Here is an 18909-nt window from a genome sequence, read left to right as displayed (position 1 = left end):
TACAATTGTAATTATGCTTACATTGCCTAAACTCACTACTTGAACTTTGGACTTGTTGGCAACCATGATATCTTGCAGATTTATCTTGCATTTATTTTTGACTCTTCTTCAATCTCTCTTAACTGTCAAATGCATGCTAACACCTGAGTCCACGTATCAGTCATCTTTATTAAACTGACCTGTTAGAAAAACTACACTAAAGACATTCGAACTCTTGTTATCGATATTATCTTTTGTTCGATATTATCTTAGCGTTCGGACACTGACATTCTTATAATAACACGATTGTTTACATTTGTAGCAATGGATCTCCTTTTACGTATTCGATTACTGTGCTGAACCTGCATGCTTCTTATCGACCGTCTTACTGTAGCTTACTGACAAAAGCACTTCCTGTCTTATCGACATCAATTTTCATGTCTTCGTTTTGATAGAGTCTGCAGTAATGGCAATATTTAAATGCTCAATCGCTATTATCATTGGCGAAAATTTCTCCGGTAATCCTGCCAAAAGTAATGAAGCAATCCATTCATCATCTATATTGAAACCGGTACCTCTCAATCTCTGCGTCATTTCCATCATTTGATTTACAAATGACGCCATCGAGTCACAGTTTTCTAATTTCGTAGTAGAGATTAACGTTCGAAGTAGACTAATTTTCCTGAATCTGGAATCATCGAACAACGACTTTAGCTTTGTCCATAGCTCGGCTGCTGTCCTGGTTTCTTTCATATATATATAAAGCGATGTGTCGATCATCAAAATCAGCTTAGCTTTGGCCTTTGGGGATTTTTTATGCATCCTCAGTTTCATCGATGCATTTTTGCATTCCATCGAGAATCAGGAAATTTTCTGCGGCGAAAGTCCAATCATCATAATTCTCACGTTCTTTTAGTTTAGGAACGTTAGCCATGTAATTTACTAACGACACTATGCGCTTGAAGAACTAATACTTTCACAAAAAAAAACTGAGCACCTAACCTGTTAAATGAAATGATCTTCTTCAAGTCTCAGTACAGATTATTTTATTATAAAAGACATCCAAAAATGATTACAGAACGTATACGACGCTACAACTCAATTATAGAATATGCAATATATTTAGCTCTAACATATTCTAACACGAAATTTTTTTACAAATTTGACAAACGGTTCTTACTTTATTTTCCGAGTTATATTGCTCGTTTTATTTTTATCATTATTAGCTGAATTACTTGGCCTTTTGCACCATTGACAGATTACGAGGAGCTTACTCTGATTATTGTAATTATTCATTTGACAATTTTTAGCATTATGATTAGATTTAGAATATAATTGACAAATTATATTACTTCGTTGTATAATATTAACGGATTGTCGCGTTTGAAAGTCGCCAAGCCGACATTTGTCGGCACCGCGCTTCTTGCAAATCTGACATATTAAAACCTCTGCTTCCAAGTTAGTTAATTTTCTGTAATTTGAGGCTGAATGCCCTTCTTTATAGCATATCTGGTAAATTTCTTGCAATTTATTAGTACGTGTTATATTCGAAGTATTTTCCTGATCCGTAGTAAATCTATCATTGTATTGAGATCTCTTTCTATTCGTAAGGCATCTGCTACAGTTTCTTGAACGCTCAAATTCCTATTCTTTGTTCGATTTCGGGCTTTAATAAAACATTTGCACATATCATTTTCTAAGGATGGTTAATATTTTGATTAGAGAGAAAATTTCCTGAATTTATATATGCAAGAGTTACAGTTTAATTCTAGGGAAGGTGGATTACTTAATGCATTTTATCGCTTAAGTAACTCTGAATTGAGTCACCGAGGACAGTTTTTTATAAAGATTTTCTGCTGTAAACTTATCGTCTGAGGAATCCAAATTCATTACCTTTACCAAAGATCGCACTTTAAATCCCGGACGAGTTCTTAATTTTCATGTTTTGTTATGTTCAGGCCCCAAGATTTTTTTATTTCAAGAGAAGAAGGAATTAGCAAGGGGTCAAGGAAGGACGCAACTGACACCGCTCTTGTGGTTATCACTCTGAGGCTGGTGCCACAAGTCGTAAGCATTAATTAGGTCCCAGATGTGGGTCAATGTCAATACGCGATGCTATTACCCAATCCGAGATTGTGCCTCCGTCGGTCCTCTTTTAGGTCAAAGAACTTAATCCTTTTGACCAAAGATTGGGCCCGTACGATCTTTGTTAAGACGCAGCGAATCGGTAGGGTGCCAAAATAAAATTTAAGCAATCATTTAGATATGTATATATGTATATATAAATATGTATATATATAAATATGTTTATTTAATTTGGGTTGTATATCACTAAATGCTAACTTTATTTAGATATTTGTATATAGATATATAGATGTGGTTTCGGATGTATACTTTATAAATTATAATTACTGTGTGTGTGATACATGTGTTGGTTTTACAAAAATCGGTGCTAGAAACAAATATAATAGGTTTGCGTGCATGCGTATGTGTTAAAAAAAAGGAAGGAGAAAGAGGGTAGGGGGAGATAGGTTTTTCAAGAGTTACGGTTTGGTTCTAGGGAGGATGATCGTGGATTGCTTAATGCATTTTATCGCTTAAGTAACTTTGAATAAGGAAAAGAAGAGAATTACTTGAAGGCGTTCTACTGCTTGAGTAATTCTGAGTAAGAAAAAGGTGAATCACCTGTAGCGCTTAAATAATTCGTTATGAGAAAAGATGGGCTGAGTATGTCTGCGGTTAAAGAGAGAAGAGATTGAGGAGAAATAAGAGAGCGAGACAATATGATCATATAACTTTAAAAATAACAACTTCAAATTAACACGAAAAAAAAGGAAAAAATTAAAATTTGTTCTTATTATTTGCTGTAAGTAGTGACGATCTATAGCGGAAGTCCCCGATGATGTCCCAGTGATGTCTCGGTGATGGTTCTTAATAAAGGGAAGAAAGATCTTCGAACATGAACTATTAATTTTTGGGATTGCATCGAGTCGAGAACTCCGCAGTTAGAACAATTAAACTCGTCGACTAATCGAAATTTCACTTATGACTGACTTTCCGGAGGGCTTTCAATGTATATAGCGGGATGTGATGCAATTCGGTACTTGAACTTTGGATAGGTGATTCATCTTTTTTTTTCAAAGACTTCGCAATTATTTCGAAAGAATAGGAGTGATTAGAGTTGTTTTGTTTTATATGTGAGTCAGAAAATGTGATCTGTGAGTCATAGGGTCATTTCACATGCTTTCGATCAAATATTAATAATTATTTTCTTTTAATCGATTTAATTATTCATAATAATAAAAAATCGATACTCTATCGGCCATCCTACTAACTCCACTCTGGAAATAATCGCAGGTTATTCGCATTTGAGAGAAAAACAGATTTCCTCCACGAAACAAAAGAATCGTGGAGTCATCATGATGTAACAAGATATTAGTAGCATATCTATGTATATTCTAAACCATGGGGCAAGTCGCGGGGTGAGGGGCCGGGGGGAAAACTGGGCGAGAGGGGTATTGTGGTGCGGGGGGGCAGCCAATGAGCGAGCTGCTATGGCCTCCCACCACCTCTCGCGGTTTTCCTCCCCGGCCCCCGTCCCCACGGGCGCATGTGTGTGTGAGCTGGTGACGTCACGGCGTGACGCGTCGCGACGACGATGATCCGGCGAGCTTGAGAGCGGGCGAGCGACTGAGGGGATTCGCGCGTTTTTCTTCCCGCGTGCGTGCCGTCGCTCTCACTCGCACCAACGGGTTTCTCACTCGCTGTAAATATATAATATAATAATGTAGTCTTATCTCCTTTAAAGATACGGTTCTCCATTTTTACCGTCGCTCTCGCTCGCACCAACGTTACGTTTCGTTTGTCGCTCTCGCTCGCACCAACGTTGTCGTTGCGTTGTTAGTTTAATAAACAAAAAAAGTAATAAAAAAAAAGGATAGTGAAATCCGTCACGCAGTTGTCGCTCTCGCTCGCACCAAGTCGTCGCTCTCGCTCGCACAAACGTTTCGTTCGTCGAGTTCGGTCGCTGTTAGTTTAATAATAAAAAAAGATAAACGAAACAATAAATATTATTTTCTCTTCCACAGTTACACCGCGTTCTTAAAGGATATGATAAGAATCTATTTTTATGCAGTTTTATAAAATAGTTTTTGTCTAATACCGCATGCATCCTCTGTCGAGCCCTTAAAGATTTTTCGATATGCAGTTTTGCGCAGTTCTGTCATTTTGATAGATACCACAAAGATGTGATAGACATTATTGCATCCTTTTTTTAGGATGTGTTCTCTCTCGTATGACGTTTCACTCTTCGTAAGGGTGTCTATTTTTATGCAGTTTTTCCTCGATAGAAACCACATCCGTCAATATGTCCGATGGACAATAGTATATAAATGCGTATGGGCGAGGCTTTTTTTCGTTATACATATATTTTGGTTTCAAACGTATTAATATTATTTGTGTACTACTACTACGATGGAGTCTCGAAGTAAAGAGGTCGAGGAGCTACCGACGAGATCCATTGAGAAATCGTTTGAACAACTATTAGATGAGGAAGAGGAAGAGGAAGATGTGTTCGAAGAAACGTTTATGGGTTCTATAATCGATTTAATACATCAGACGTGGATTACGAATACGTTTGTAAAAAATCTGCGAATGATGATTGGATGTATACAGACCTATATGGTACATCAGCGAAAGATAGATCCGAATACGATACGTATGAGGGAGGCAAAGATGAAAGATGCATTAATGCCATTTTTGAATGTATTGAAAACGAGAGGTTTGCTGAATTCTACGTATTCTGTGGAAGAGCTGGATCGTTTCCTTTCTACCTCCGAGAGCAAAGTATTGCATCATTTGCTTATGGAAGATTTCATGACGAAAAATACATACCTCGAATGGTTACACGATTTGAAGGAATACGTTAGATGTCACATGGCGACACTTATCGATGTGCCGAATATTGATCGTGAGATATTTGCATCGTCAGAAGAATCGACATCTGGAGGTATGGACACGCTTTTTGCTTCAACCTCGAAACAGCAAAACGATGGAATATCCCAATACATGACAAAATTGGAACATGGTCAGCTGTACACTGTGAGTACTCCGGAAGGACAGACTGGACATCAATTGATTCGCGTAGATTTGTATGACATTCATGATATTAAGAATAAGGAAAAACGTCAATGGTGGAAATATGCAAAAATGAGAACACAATTTGTGACATCTTCCCCTAGAGATCGTAAGCAGCAAGTGGTAAATCGGCTTTTGGATTGGGTAGCTGATGATCTAAGGAAATTACCATCGCTAATGAAGGAAAAGAAAAATGTATTTTAAAAAAGTATATATATAGAAGAGAGGAAAAGACGCATACGATAATCACATATTATCTACTACTTACGCATATCCTACATAGCTATTTCACTTTTACTTATGATTGTTTCCTTCACACCGAGAGAACGCAGGACACAATAAAAGAGAGACGCATTGCGCGATTGTCACATGGTGTGGTTTTAATCGGTACTGGCGACACATCTGACAGTTATGGTGCCGACATTTGTCGATTTACAAGGTACAGTTCGTATTTCTGGTTTTATTTTTTTACAAAACGTGTGCATTATGTGTATTATACGTGGTTTTTTTTGTTAAAGGGTTCATCGTGGATGAGCTCTTCGTAGTAAAGGAGGTGGCGATATTGAGAAATGGAAGGGAGATGACACATTACGTTTTCATGTGTCCGATGCCATGGCGTTTTCTAACGAAGAAAGATCAGTCGCACGCCTCGTGGTTGATGGCGCATCATCATGGGTTGCGCTGGAATGATGGGATGGTGCCATACCGTATGGTGCAACGCTTGATAACCGAGGCTGTGAATGGACAGAGCGACGATTATGATGCTTTAATTTACGTGAAAGGTCTTGAGAAACGGGGGTGGTTGATGGATATTGTAAAAAACGACAATATTATTGTGGAAACGATCGACAATCACTTCAACGACATTGAATCGTTGGAAAATTTAGATTCTATTAATACCTTCCGGTGTGGAAGACACAAAAACCATTGCGCATTGCAAAATGTAATGAAATTGTACAATCAGTATAAAAAATATCAAAACGAATAATAGTGCATGTTTTTTATATATTATAACAATTTATTATAATTTATTATAATTCTTTATATATTATAACAATTTATTATAATTCTTTATATATTATGATGTATGTACTAATTTAATTTTTTGCATTTTATTAAAAAGTAAAAAAAGAAAAAATGTGAATAATGAATTTTTTCCTTACACATATCCTTATGTGTGTGTGTGAGAGGATACAACATCCTTTGAATGTGATAGGATGCGTCGTGTTTTTATACGCGTATTATTATTATTTGTAAAAGATAAGATGGGCTTGCGGTTTGTTGTTTCCGACGAAGGAACGATATATAAATGCACTGGTAAGGTGCTTCTCACAGTGATTATAATATGTTAAGCGATAGCAATAATAGTTCGAACGAGAGTACGGACAGCGATCCGTCAAGTGCGGTTTCGGATGTAGGTAGTGATTTGTACTGTTACGAGCGTATGGTATCGAGTCCTACGTTGGTTACATCTTGTTTAAAGGAGAAGAAGTGTTGGAACTTAGCCACACACCATTTACGGAGAGAGATTGGGAATCATTGTTCGCGAGAAATTTTATGGATTCAAAGTGCGGTAGTTGTTGTCGACGATCGCACAAGAAGGTACGAAAATGCAGCTATGAAAGGTGTGCGAATCGATGACATTGGAAGGATGTATAAAAAAATTAAATTCGACATACCTAGAGATAGTTGCGGTGAAACGCTCTGGTTCACGTGTAAGCGAGGGTAGTGATTTTGTTTTAATATAGAGAGAGATGGATGAACAGGTGGAGGATCTATTTCATCGTGCGACGAGTATCGATACGGTGAACGCGTATCGAGTATGGGAGGAAAAATGTGACGAGTGTCTCGATTTCTTGCGGGAGACGTGTCGAAGCGGTAAACGTCGACGAACATCTGTCGGAGTTATAAATGCGGCGATCGCTCGACTAGCACGATTGGAAGGTTTGAGAAATGTCCTACGACAACGTTTTGAACATGTGGGCACTGGCTATGTCGAATCGCAAAGAAGAGGGGGATTTTCGTGGTTGGAGATCGAAACAGCTTTTAACAATCGCGTATTGACTGGTGTGGTGTTGAATTCGAATTACATCGAACCTCGACAGTTTCTCGATGACGCGAGAGATATCGTTCTCGATCGGATACGCGATAATCTTCAGAGACATATTTGTTTGAAAGTGAATACAATATTCAACGGTGAGTTCGTTGCGGATGCTAAGAGATCTGCTAAGAGTATTACTACGAAAAATCACGAGCTTTTCGACACATCCGATCTGCGAGAGTGGTACGATAAACACGTTACAGATGATACTTTAGCGGCATTGGAAGAGTTTCAGGAACGTGACAGTGGATGGGCGCTATCACGTATATTGAATCTGATTGTAAATGTTAACAAATATAATCCTATGCATGCGGGATGTTGGGTGGAGCTGCCGCAAGAAATTATGCTGAAGAAGGCAGTAATCAATGTGCGTTCGATAGACAATGTTTCGCTTGGTCAGTGGTCGCCGCTCTGTATCCAGTGCAAAGTCATGTGAATAGGAAATCATCGTATCCGGATTATACTACTGTGTTGAATCTTGAGGGTATCGAGTTTCCTGTTACCTTAAAACAAATTACGAAATTTGAACTTTTGAACGATATATCTATCAATGTATTTACCGAGCGAAGAAAGAGGGGTGGAAAAAAAGACGGTGACAATGTAATCGTTCCTCTTCGTCTAACCAAAGAGAAGAAAGAGAAACACGTAAATCTGTTGTACTTGCAAGAGTCGAGACGCGATGACGAAAATGTTATCGCTCATTTCACATGGATTAAAGATCTGTCACGATTAATAGGTTCGCAATTGAGCAAGAATACAGGAAAGAAGTATCTGTGCGATAGGTGGGTATACTAATTGATTTTGTATATACAATATATATATACATACATATATAGTTGTGTAACGCGTACGATTTGTTACCTTACAGATGTCTGCATTACTTTTATACGAGTGAGAAGTTGTCGCTTCACATCGTTGACTGTACTACGACGAACGATTGTGCTGTTATTCTTCCGAATGAGAACGATAAGTGGTTATCGTTTCGCGATCATAATAAGAAGGAGCGGCTTCTCTTTGTGGTTTATACGGATTTGGAGTGTATACTGGAGAAGAAGAAGAGGATCAATGATGAAAACATTTCAAGATTCACCTATCAGCATCACAAGGTTTTCAGCGTAGGGTACTACATACGTTGCGTATACGATGAGACTGCGTCGATATACAGATCTTATCGCGGCGAGGATTGCGTATCGTGGTTTGTCAAGGAATTATACGATTTGACGCATCGTGCGAAAACGATATTCGACAATAATGTGACTATAGCGGAATTTACATCGAACGTCGAGTGGGAAAAATTTCGAAAACGCAACTCACTGTCATATCTGCGAACGACCATTTGAGGAAGGAGATGTGCGCGTACGCGATCACTGTCATTTGACCGGACGTTACAGAGGTCCCGCACATTCACGTTGCAATTTACATTATCAGGATACATACGTTATTCCTGTATTCTTTCACAATTTGGCAGGTTACGACGCTCATTTTATCATAAAAGATATTGCTAACAGTTTTGCGGGTAAAGTTGACGTGTTACCTATAACGAAAGAAAATTATATCGTTTACGAAACATGTCGGGGATGCAGTAAACTCTAAATGGGGAAAGGACGGTGTGAAAGTGCGCTTTGTGGATTCGTTTAAATTTCTCAATACTAGTCTCGAAAAATTGGTATCATATCTTGATAAGAGTAAATTGAAAATCACACGATCGGAATTTTCCAATCTTGACGCTGAGGATTTTGATTTGCTTACGCGGAAAGGAGTGTTTCCGTACGAGTACGTCGACAGCATCGATAAACTAGACGAGACTAGTTTACCATCGCGTGAAATGTTTTACAGTTCGTTGACCGACGAGACCGCTTCCGATGACGATTATCAACACGCGACAAACGTTTAGCAACGTTTCCGCATAGAGACTCTCGGCGATTACAGCGATTTGTATCTTAAGACAGATGTGCTTTTATTAGCAGATGTTTTCGAAAATTTTCGTGATACGTGTATCGATAGTTATGGATTCGATCCAACGTATTATTACACTTTACCGGGATATACGTGGGACGCTATGTTGAAATACACTGGTATTCGATTCGAATTACTCACCGATATTGATATAGTGATGTTTGTGGAACGTGGTATACGTGGCGGTTTAAGTCAATGTTCGCATAGATACGCGCAAGCTAATAACAAGTACAATACATCTTCGTACGATCCTTCGAAACCTTCGACGTATCTCATGTACTTCGATGTGAACAATCTATACGATTGGGCGATGTCCGAATCCTTACCGTACGGAGAATTTCAATGGGTCGACGACATCGAGCACTTTGACGTAATGTCAGTGTCGTCAGACTCCGTTGTCGGTTATATTCTAGAAGTCGATCTTGCGTATCCGCAAAACGTACACGACGCTCATGCAGACCTTCCATTCTGCCCCAATCGCGAACGACCTCCCGGAAAACGGAATGACAAACTATTGGCCACTCTTTACGATAAGGAGCGCTATATCGTGCACTATCGCAATTTACAACAATGTATTCAGCATGGATTACAAGTAAAAAAAATTCATCGAATATTACAATTCGCACAATTCCCATGGCTTCGCGGATATATTGAACTTAATACGAGATTTAGAATACTCGCGAATAACGATTTCGAGAAAAATCTTTACAAATTAATGAATAATGCGGTATTTGGAAAAACGATGGAGAACGTACGCGATCATGTTGACGTTCGGCTTATAACGCGTTGGGATGGGAGACACGGTGCAGAAGCGATGATAGCGAAACCGAATTTTCACAGTAGAAGTGTTTTTTTCTGAAAATCTGATCGCTGTTGAATTGCGCAAACTCGGAGTGAAATTAAATAAACCGATATACGTAGGTATGTGAATTCTCGAGATATCTAAGTTGCGTATGTATGAATTTCACTATGAATACATGATACCATTGTATCGCGATAGATGTAAGATTATGTACACGGATACGGACAGCTTAATTTATCTTTTAGAATGTAAGAATGTGTACGAGAACATTAAGCGTGATATCGCGAGATTCGACACGAGTGATTATCCTGAGAGAAATGCGTATGATGTGCCACGAGCTAACAATAAAATACCCGGTTTGATGAAAGATGAAAATAATGGTGCGATCATGACAGAATTCATAGGACTCAGAGCGAAGATGTACGCATTGAGAGTGATCGGAAAAAGTGATACAAAGAGAATAAAGGGTATCAAGAAAAAGGTAGTCGCGAAAACGATCACTTTCGACGATTATGTGCGATGTTTGAACGATGCGACGGTACAGTCGAGACGTCAGTCGTGCATACGATCGACGTTGCACGAAGTTTACACAGTGTCTGAATTGAAGCTCGCTCTTAGTCCGTACGATGACAAGCGGTACGTCGTACCCGAATCGGTCGCTACTCTACCTTGGGGACATTATAAAATACCTCTGTAGTTTTTTTTAGTTTTTTTTATTGTAATAAATAAAAAAAGAAAAAATTACAATACATTCGTTTTATCTATCCAAGAATTATGTGAATTGTCCATTCCTAACCATTTAACGTACACCTTGTTTCCTCGTTTGCGTAGTATTTTTTCCACGAGATAAACGTCCGGATTAGAGACTCGCTGCAATTCGTGTTCGTAGAATCCACCAGCTATCGGCTTTCCTTGATAATCTTTCAATAGATACGTTGCGGGATTCGTACGTTGTGTTTTAATGATGTGAAAAATCTCGGTGGACCAATTGGGTGTATAAAAATTCGAAAATTGTCTTGAATTTACTAATACGTACTGGATCGCCTACCTTGAATCTCGTTGGAGCGGCAATTTTTACATGACTGTATATCGTCGACAAGAGTCGTTTTGCAACGATGGGGATTACGTCTATCGGTCGTATCCCAATAGTTCGATGTTTACGATGATTATAATCTGACAATAGACGCGGTAGCTCGTCGATCCATTTGTACGAGCCGTTTAACGTGAATGTTTTCCACATGTTATTCTTGAGTGTACGGTTGAATCGTTCCACTATCGACGCTTTCATCACCGAATACGTCGAATAATGATTTATGTTGTATCTTTTCACAATTTTTTTTTGCACGGTAGTGTTGTAAAATTCCTTTCCTTGATCTGTCTGCAGGTTTCGTGGGTATCGTTCGTCCTCGCGAAATATTTTAGATAACGCTGCGGCTACGTCGCTTCCGTTCTTGCTCTTGAGCGGTAGAGCCCATGCGTATTTACTCAAAACATCGATAACGGTTAAAATGTAATTATAACCTTTATTGAATCGCGCGTAGGGACGCATCTCGACTACGTCGGCTTGCCACAAATCATCGCGGTCGTGCACTACGACGCGACGACGTGGAAAATTTCTTCGCGCGGGCGCGTGGAGTTCTTTCACGAGTTTTTGTTTCTCGACACTCATCTATTTTTCTCTCTCTCTTTTATTGTGACAAGAAACGAGCCTCGCGCGTATCTTTTAAAACAGGTACCCTCGATTCAGATGCCGAATCTCGTTCTCATTACGCACTTTCTTTGACATATTCGACGCAAATCACCTACACCGCGATGCAGTATCTGTATATCGTTAGACACTTTCTGAAGCGCGAGTACGATCGTATCTCCTTCTTTGTCGTTTTTAAACGCTCTCTCTCTAGTGTCTCCTTCGTGTCATTCGCTAGTTGACGCAGATCCGTTACATTTCGATTTAGACGCTCTCATCAGACACTTTCTGAAGCGCGAGTACGATCGCATCTCTCTCCCTGTCGTTTTTAAATATTCTCACTAGCGTATCCTTCGTGTCATTCGCTTGTTGACGCAGATCCGTTACATTTTGATTTAGACGCTGACTCTCATCAGACATTTTCTGAAGTGCGAGTACGATCGTATCTCTTTCCCTATCGTTTTTAAATAATCTCCAGGGACCCTTGGGGCCATTCGTTGTTGCGCAGATTTTTTAAAATTTTTTTTGGGGGACGCGACTCTCATAGATTTTTTAAAAAAAACCCGGGGGTATCCTTTTTTCAAAAAACGTCTTTTTTTTATATTTTTTCATTTTTTACCCCGTCAGTTACACCTCGAAAAAATTTTTCAAAAACCCCACTCTTGTCGGGGGGCCCCTTTTAAAAACCTTTAAAAATTTTTCCCCCACGTTGTCTCGTATTTTTTAAAAAATTTTTTCGACTATTTTTGGGGGTTTCCCAAAAACGCGTGCACGATGTACTTCCCTGTCTTTTCCCCCCGTTTTCCCCCAAAAAAATTTTTCCCCTTTTCCCTTCACGTTTATTTTTTTTTTTGGGGACGCAAAAAATTTTACCCCTCTTTGAATTTTTTAAAGGCTTTAAAATCTTTTGTCCCCGTTTTTTTATTTTTTGATGTAACAGTTCCCCCCGGGGCTTTTTTTGTTAGCCTTTCTCACGATACGCTTTTACACTTTCGAGACCTCCTCCCCCCTTTTTTTCGTACTTTTTCCACATCGTTGAGATATCTTTCTCTTTTTAAAAAGGCGCGCACGATCAATTCTCTCCATTCGTTTTAATTTTTTCCCCAATGTCTCTTTGGTCATTAATTTTTTTTTTCGTATCGTTATATCTTTTTTCCCCAAAGAAAAATCTCGCCCCCCCCATTTCTAAACTTTTTTTTCCCCCTTTTTTTTCCTAAAAACCTTTTTCCACATCGCTAGGTTTTTCCCCAAAAATTCCCCTTATCGTTCTAAATGATTTCTCGATCCGTTTCGCTTATCTCAATTGGGGGGTCGACGTATTTTTTGTTTCCCCAAATCGGGTCAAATTCCGGCCCGGAAACGGTTCTTTTTTTCCTCCTTCCCCGTCGTTGATCCTTTTTCCCCCCCCAACCCCCAAAATGGCGTCACGTAATTTAAAAAAGTTTTCTATCGACATCGTTTTTTTTTCGCTTGCTCCCCTCATAAAACATAAAAATTTTTTACAGACACCCCCTCGATTTTTACGCGAATTTGATCACTGCCCCCGATTTTCGTCATAGCATTTTTTTTAAAAATTAACCCCCGTTCGCGAATTTTTTCGATTTTTTGGAAAAAATTTTTTCCCTTTTCGGAGAAAATTTTTTCCCCCCTTTTTGGGGAAAACTCGAATAAAAGAAATCCCCCAAATTTTGGGGTCGTCCAAAAAAAAAGTAAACTATTTCGTTTTGGTCATTTTGTCCCCGGTTTTTTTTTTGTCTTTATCCCCAAACCCAAAAACTGGGCCCCCCGGGCTTCGTTTTTATTTTCTAAAGGGAGCGATAATGTTTTTATATTTGTTTTCCTTTTTTACCCCTTAATAGGGATTTGGCTTCTTTTTTCACGCCCCCGTGAGATTCGCCCCCAAAAAATTTTTTGTTTGTATGTTTTTTTCCCCTTTCCCTTTTTGTTTGCATCTTTTTTGGGAAATTTTTCTGGAAAATCAGCTTTTAAAAACTGGGTCCCTTTGGGACCTCCCCCCGTCTAGGGGGATGTATCGTCCGTATCTACACCCTTTTTTTTTCTCCCCAACACGACCTTTTTTACAAAAAAAAAACCCCCCCTAGAAAAAATCGTTTTTTGTTTTTTAAAAACCCATTTTAAAAGGGGTATTTAGGGGATTTGTCCTAAGGGGCCTAATTGATTTTTAAATTTTCCCCAAAAAACCTTGAGGTGTTTTTTAAAAACCTGTCGGGCGGGGCGTTCGAGCGCCAAAGGGGGTCATCAGGGGTTTTAAAAAAAATTTTTTCGTCCCCAATTTTAAAAGGAGTTCCCGGGTTTTTTTTGGGTTTTTTTTTGGGGTGATTCATTGGTGTAAATTTAAATTTTGGGGTGAATCAAAAAAAGTTTGATCGTTTCTTTTTATTTTTTTTTTTTTTTCCGGGAAAAACTTTTTTGGGGGGTATTTTTTTGGAAAACCCCTCATCTTTTATGTCCCTGGGGGGGCGTCGTTGTTTTTTTATCCTCATCATCGTGTATCCCGTTTTTTTTTTGGTTTCCCCCCCAAAAATTAATTAAAAAATTTTTAAAACCCCCACTTTTCCGGTTTTTTCCCGCAATTGTTTAAACGGTTCGCAAAGGTTTTTAATTTTTTTCCCCAAAAAAGACTCTTTCCATTATGCCAGCCCCTCAATGCTCGTGTTTCTTACAATTTAAAAAGCGAGTCTTCGCAAAACAGTTTTGCTTTTTTTTTTTTTTTTCCCCCTTCAGAGATATTTTTGTTCGCCAAAATTTTTTCTTTTAAAGTAAAAAAGGTACTGCCATTTTTTTTTTTAAAAAAAAAAAACTAAAAAGTTTTTCCCCCTACACAAAAAAATTTAAACCCCCCTTCTTTTTTTCCCCTTTGGGGGGTAACGCGCTATCTTTGTCTATTACCAAAAACCCGTATTTGTTGCCAAAAAAAATTTGGGCCCAAAGTAAAAAAATTTTTATCCCAAAAATGGGTTTTTTAAAAGTATCTTTTTAATTTTTTTTTAAAATTTGGGTTCCCCTTTTTTTAAAAAGTAAAAAAAATTTTTCATTACGCGATCAATGTTTCGGCTTTTGAAAAACGACAGAGATAAAAAAAAAACAATTTTGTTGCGCCCCCTAAAAAATTCTTAATAGTTTTTCTGATTATCGCAAGCCACATCATCGAATACAAATATTGAATTGGGAAGTGCCTCCTTCGGTGGTATGACGTCGCGATTGTTGGAAAAAGCGTGGTAACCGATACCATTTATCGATTCGAGTAATTCTTCCAAATATCGATATTTCGGTTGAAAGAGAGATTTCGAATACACGTATACGTTTTCGAAACGTACACCATGTGGACTTTCTATTAAACTTATCAAAGCGTTTGTTTTACCACAATTAGATGGTCCGCAAATGATGCAACGAATTGTATTCGGTAGTAAAGGGCCGTGTCTACGAATTTCTCCAACCGTTTCATCGGACGTGAATCGCGTCTTGCGGTCGAGACTCCTATCGACCGTGATTGCCGTACAAATCACATTTACTTGTGTAACGCGCGTGCGCGATGTAACGCGAGCGAGTTTTTTCCAGCACTATTTATATCCCCGAGCAGGCACTCGATCCGCACAGTTTTACTGTAAAGAGCAATCGTCGTCGTTGTTGTTATCGCAAAAAATGTTTTTCTTACTAACTACGGATAAACGTCGGATTCTCGATTTTACCGCCGAACAATTGCAATACGTACCGAAGATTGTTCTTCTACAGGAATTTGAAAATTACGTGGAGTTACTGTTGGATCGATTACCTGAACATTTAAAAACGGATCCTGAAGTGCAACGCTATCGTCCGTGTACAGAGCATTACAATCGTCCGTGGCAACGAACACACATAGACGATCCGCCACCACTTATCAAAAATTGTGACATATGTCGTATGAAATAAGATAGCGTGAAGGACGAGGGAATGATTCCTGCGTATGGAGCAGGTTTATTTGACAAGGCGATAAACGCGCTTCCGTTTGAAGTACATATACCTGGTTATCAATTTTGTGGGCCCGGTACTCGTCTCGCGAAAAGACTAGCGCGTGGTGATCGAGGTATAAATCGATTAGACGCGGCGTGTCGCGAACACGATATCGCAAAAAATGTTTTCCTATTCGCGAAGTAACGATCTCGCCGATCGTCACATTGCCGATCGAGTTCTCGCCGAAAAAGCACGCGAACGTATAAGAGCGAGTGATTCGACGTTTGGTGAGAAAGCTGCCGCGACCGCTGTATGGGCAGCCATGAAAGCAAAAACGAAATTAGGAATGGGTATGAAAAGAAGGAAAAAAAACGAAAAGGAAGAGACTACTTCCGATAACGAAACACGGAGGTTTCCTACCGATTTTACCAATGTTGGGTGCACTCGGATCTTTGATCGGTGGAGCGGCGAGCGTAGCGAGAGCTGTAAGCGATCGCAAAGCCGCTCGACGTCAGACGGAAGGTCGCGGACTGTATCTAGCGCCCTACAAACGTGGTGGTAATGTAAGAAAAAGAAAGGCAAGAGATAAAAAAAAAAACATCGTGGAAGGAAACATTAGAGTCTCTTAAAATACCGCTCTCCGGTATCACAACGAACGAACAGTTGAGTCGTGCGGCGTATCGTTTGCGTTTACCATTCTTCAGAGGTGTGTTTATGCGTGACGCGTTACCGACGAAACCACATCGTAATGAAAGCGGTATCGTAAATCTCGATAATTCGGAAAATGCTGGAACACACTGGGTTGCTTATGCGAAAAAGGGAAATAATGCAGTTTACTTCGATGGTTTTAGCAATCTTAGACCATCGAGGGAACTCGAACACTATCTCGGAAGCAACGTAATGTATAATCGTCGCTCTTATCAAACGTTTGATCAGAGTATTTGTGGTCAGTTGTGTCTACGATTTCTTCGAGAAATAGATTGGAGGAAAAGATATATCTAATAATGTGTCGTGTGCGAGTCGTCTCAGTTGAGCGTTTATCTTCGATTACGTCATGTCGTGGACTCTCACGTTAACTGGAACAACCAGTATTCTCACGGCGAATTACTTTCCTGCGTTGGATTTTAAGTAATGGCGAATACGAATTGGGTCTTACGAATTTCGAAACGTACAACGCGATACCGAATGTTACTTCCACGAATAATAACTTCTACTTCGATACCGACGACAAAATAATCACGATTCCCGAAGGATCGTACGAATTGAGTGCTATAAACGAGTATCTGAGAGCTGCTATTCGTCACATACTACGACGAACGTCTGACAACAAAGATAATGATAACGACTACGCGTACATATTCGACGACAACGATGGCAACGATAGTATTCATACAGAAGAGATACTGAATCTTCGAGCCAATGAGAATACTATGAGAAGCGAGATCAAATGTGCGTACCGGATAAATTTTACGAAACCGAATAACATCGGTTCGCCATTAGGTTATTCGAACTCTCGCGTAATACAACCGAACAAGTGGTACGCGTCTGACAAACCTGTAAACATTATGAATGTAACTGTAATTCGTGTAGAATGCAACATTACTTCGGGTACAACAACGATAAACCAGCGCATACGATACACGAATTCGCGATGAACGTTCCACCTGGATATAAATTGTCTGATACTCCTACACACGTCATTTATCTCCCAGTCGTCGCGAGAAACGTTACCGATATAACGATACGTATAGCGGATCAAAACGGACAGTTGATAAACCTTCGTGGAGAGGCGATATCGATTCGACTTCATATACGACGTAAACGATAAAAATATGCTCACGAACAAAAGATGCTCGTTCTGAACGAGTCGCACGATTGTAAGAATACATCTACGGCGACAATCGTACCGCAGACGTCGCAATTATCATTGCTCACCGATCGATACGTTGAAGGAAAGCGGAAAGGAACGGAGGACAGATTGAACGCTGCGAACGTCGCATTTCTACGATCTCTGGGATTCGTCGTGAGAAATGAGTCGCGATATTCTACATATAGGAAGTGAACCCATCTTCGACGACCGTATCGTTAAGATCGAGACTCACACTTACAACCCATACGCTAACACCACGTTCGGATACAGCGATGAAATACGAATACCTATACAACACCAAGATCTGTACCACACGTTACCGTGTGAGAGTTTTCTATACGTCGAGGGAAAATTTTCAGCGAAGAAACCACCTGGAGACAAATCCGAACAACCAAAACTATCGAACAATTGCGTCGCATTCATGTTCGATGAGATTCGATACGAGATAGACGGTGTGGAAATCGATAGATGTAGAAACGTTGGTGTTACCAGTACGATAAAAAATTTCGTATCGTTAACCACCAGCAAGAGTATAACGTTAGAAAATGCAGGATGGGACGTCACAATGCACTTCTTTCGAACATCGGTGACCGATGATTTCAACTTTTGCGTACCGCTCAATACACTCCTAGGATTTTGCGAGGATTACAAACGCATAGTGATAAACGCACGACACGAACTTATCCTGATACGTGCGCGTAACGATAACAATTGCGTCGTGGCGCAGGCATCGGCGGAACCTAAAATCACGCTATCGAAGATACAATGGAAAATGCCACATATAGTGTTAAACGATGTCAATAAATTATCACTTTTACGAACGTTGGAAGGTGGACGATATCTCAGCATGTGTTTCCGGTCGTGGGACCTGTACGAATTTCCTTTGCTTCAAAGTACAACGAAGCATTCGTGGGCTGTTAAAACAACATCGCAATTGGAAAAACCGCGATACGTAATTTTTGCGCTTCAAACCGGGAAAGAAAACGAACCGTCGCAAAATGTTTCGCAATTCGACGTGTGTAATCTCACTAATGTGAAACTTTTTTTAAATTCTGATTTTTATCCTTACGACGATATGAATTTAGATTTCGACCGCAAAAAATATGCTGTACTCTACGATATGTATGTAAAATTTCAAAAAACATACTACGGTAACGACAATCGCGACGCCATGTTATCTATCGGGGAATTTCTTTTACACGGCCCATTCGTAGTGATCGATTGTTCTCGTCAAAACGAATCAATAAAAAGCGCTACTGTGGATATTCGTATTGAATTCGAGTGTAAGGAAAATATTCCATTGAACACCACAGCTTATTGTCTCATTATTCATGACAGGGTGATAGAGTATAATCCATTGACTAATGTTATTCGCAAAATCGTATAATATTTTTTTCAAGCGTTTTCCTTCTTCATCAAAAAGTCAC

General features: G+C 39.4%; 1 protein-coding gene across 2 annotated transcripts in view; it reads left to right on the top strand.

Moving 5' to 3' along the window:
• The window catches only part of LOC105155055 (uncharacterized), a 556628-nt gene that overhangs the window by 84293 nt on the left and 453426 nt on the right, over positions 1 to 18909 (top strand). The gene's annotated exons all lie outside the window — the stretch shown is intronic.

Source organism: Acromyrmex echinatior, chromosome 7 (assembly GCF_024713525.1).
Source record: "Acromyrmex echinatior isolate Ae372 chromosome 7, ASM2471352v2, whole genome shotgun sequence".
NCBI classification, from domain to species: Eukaryota; Metazoa; Arthropoda; class Insecta; order Hymenoptera; family Formicidae; genus Acromyrmex; species Acromyrmex echinatior.
The sequence above is the reverse complement of the archived record's forward strand: the minus strand, read 5'-3'. Positions and strand labels throughout refer to the sequence as shown.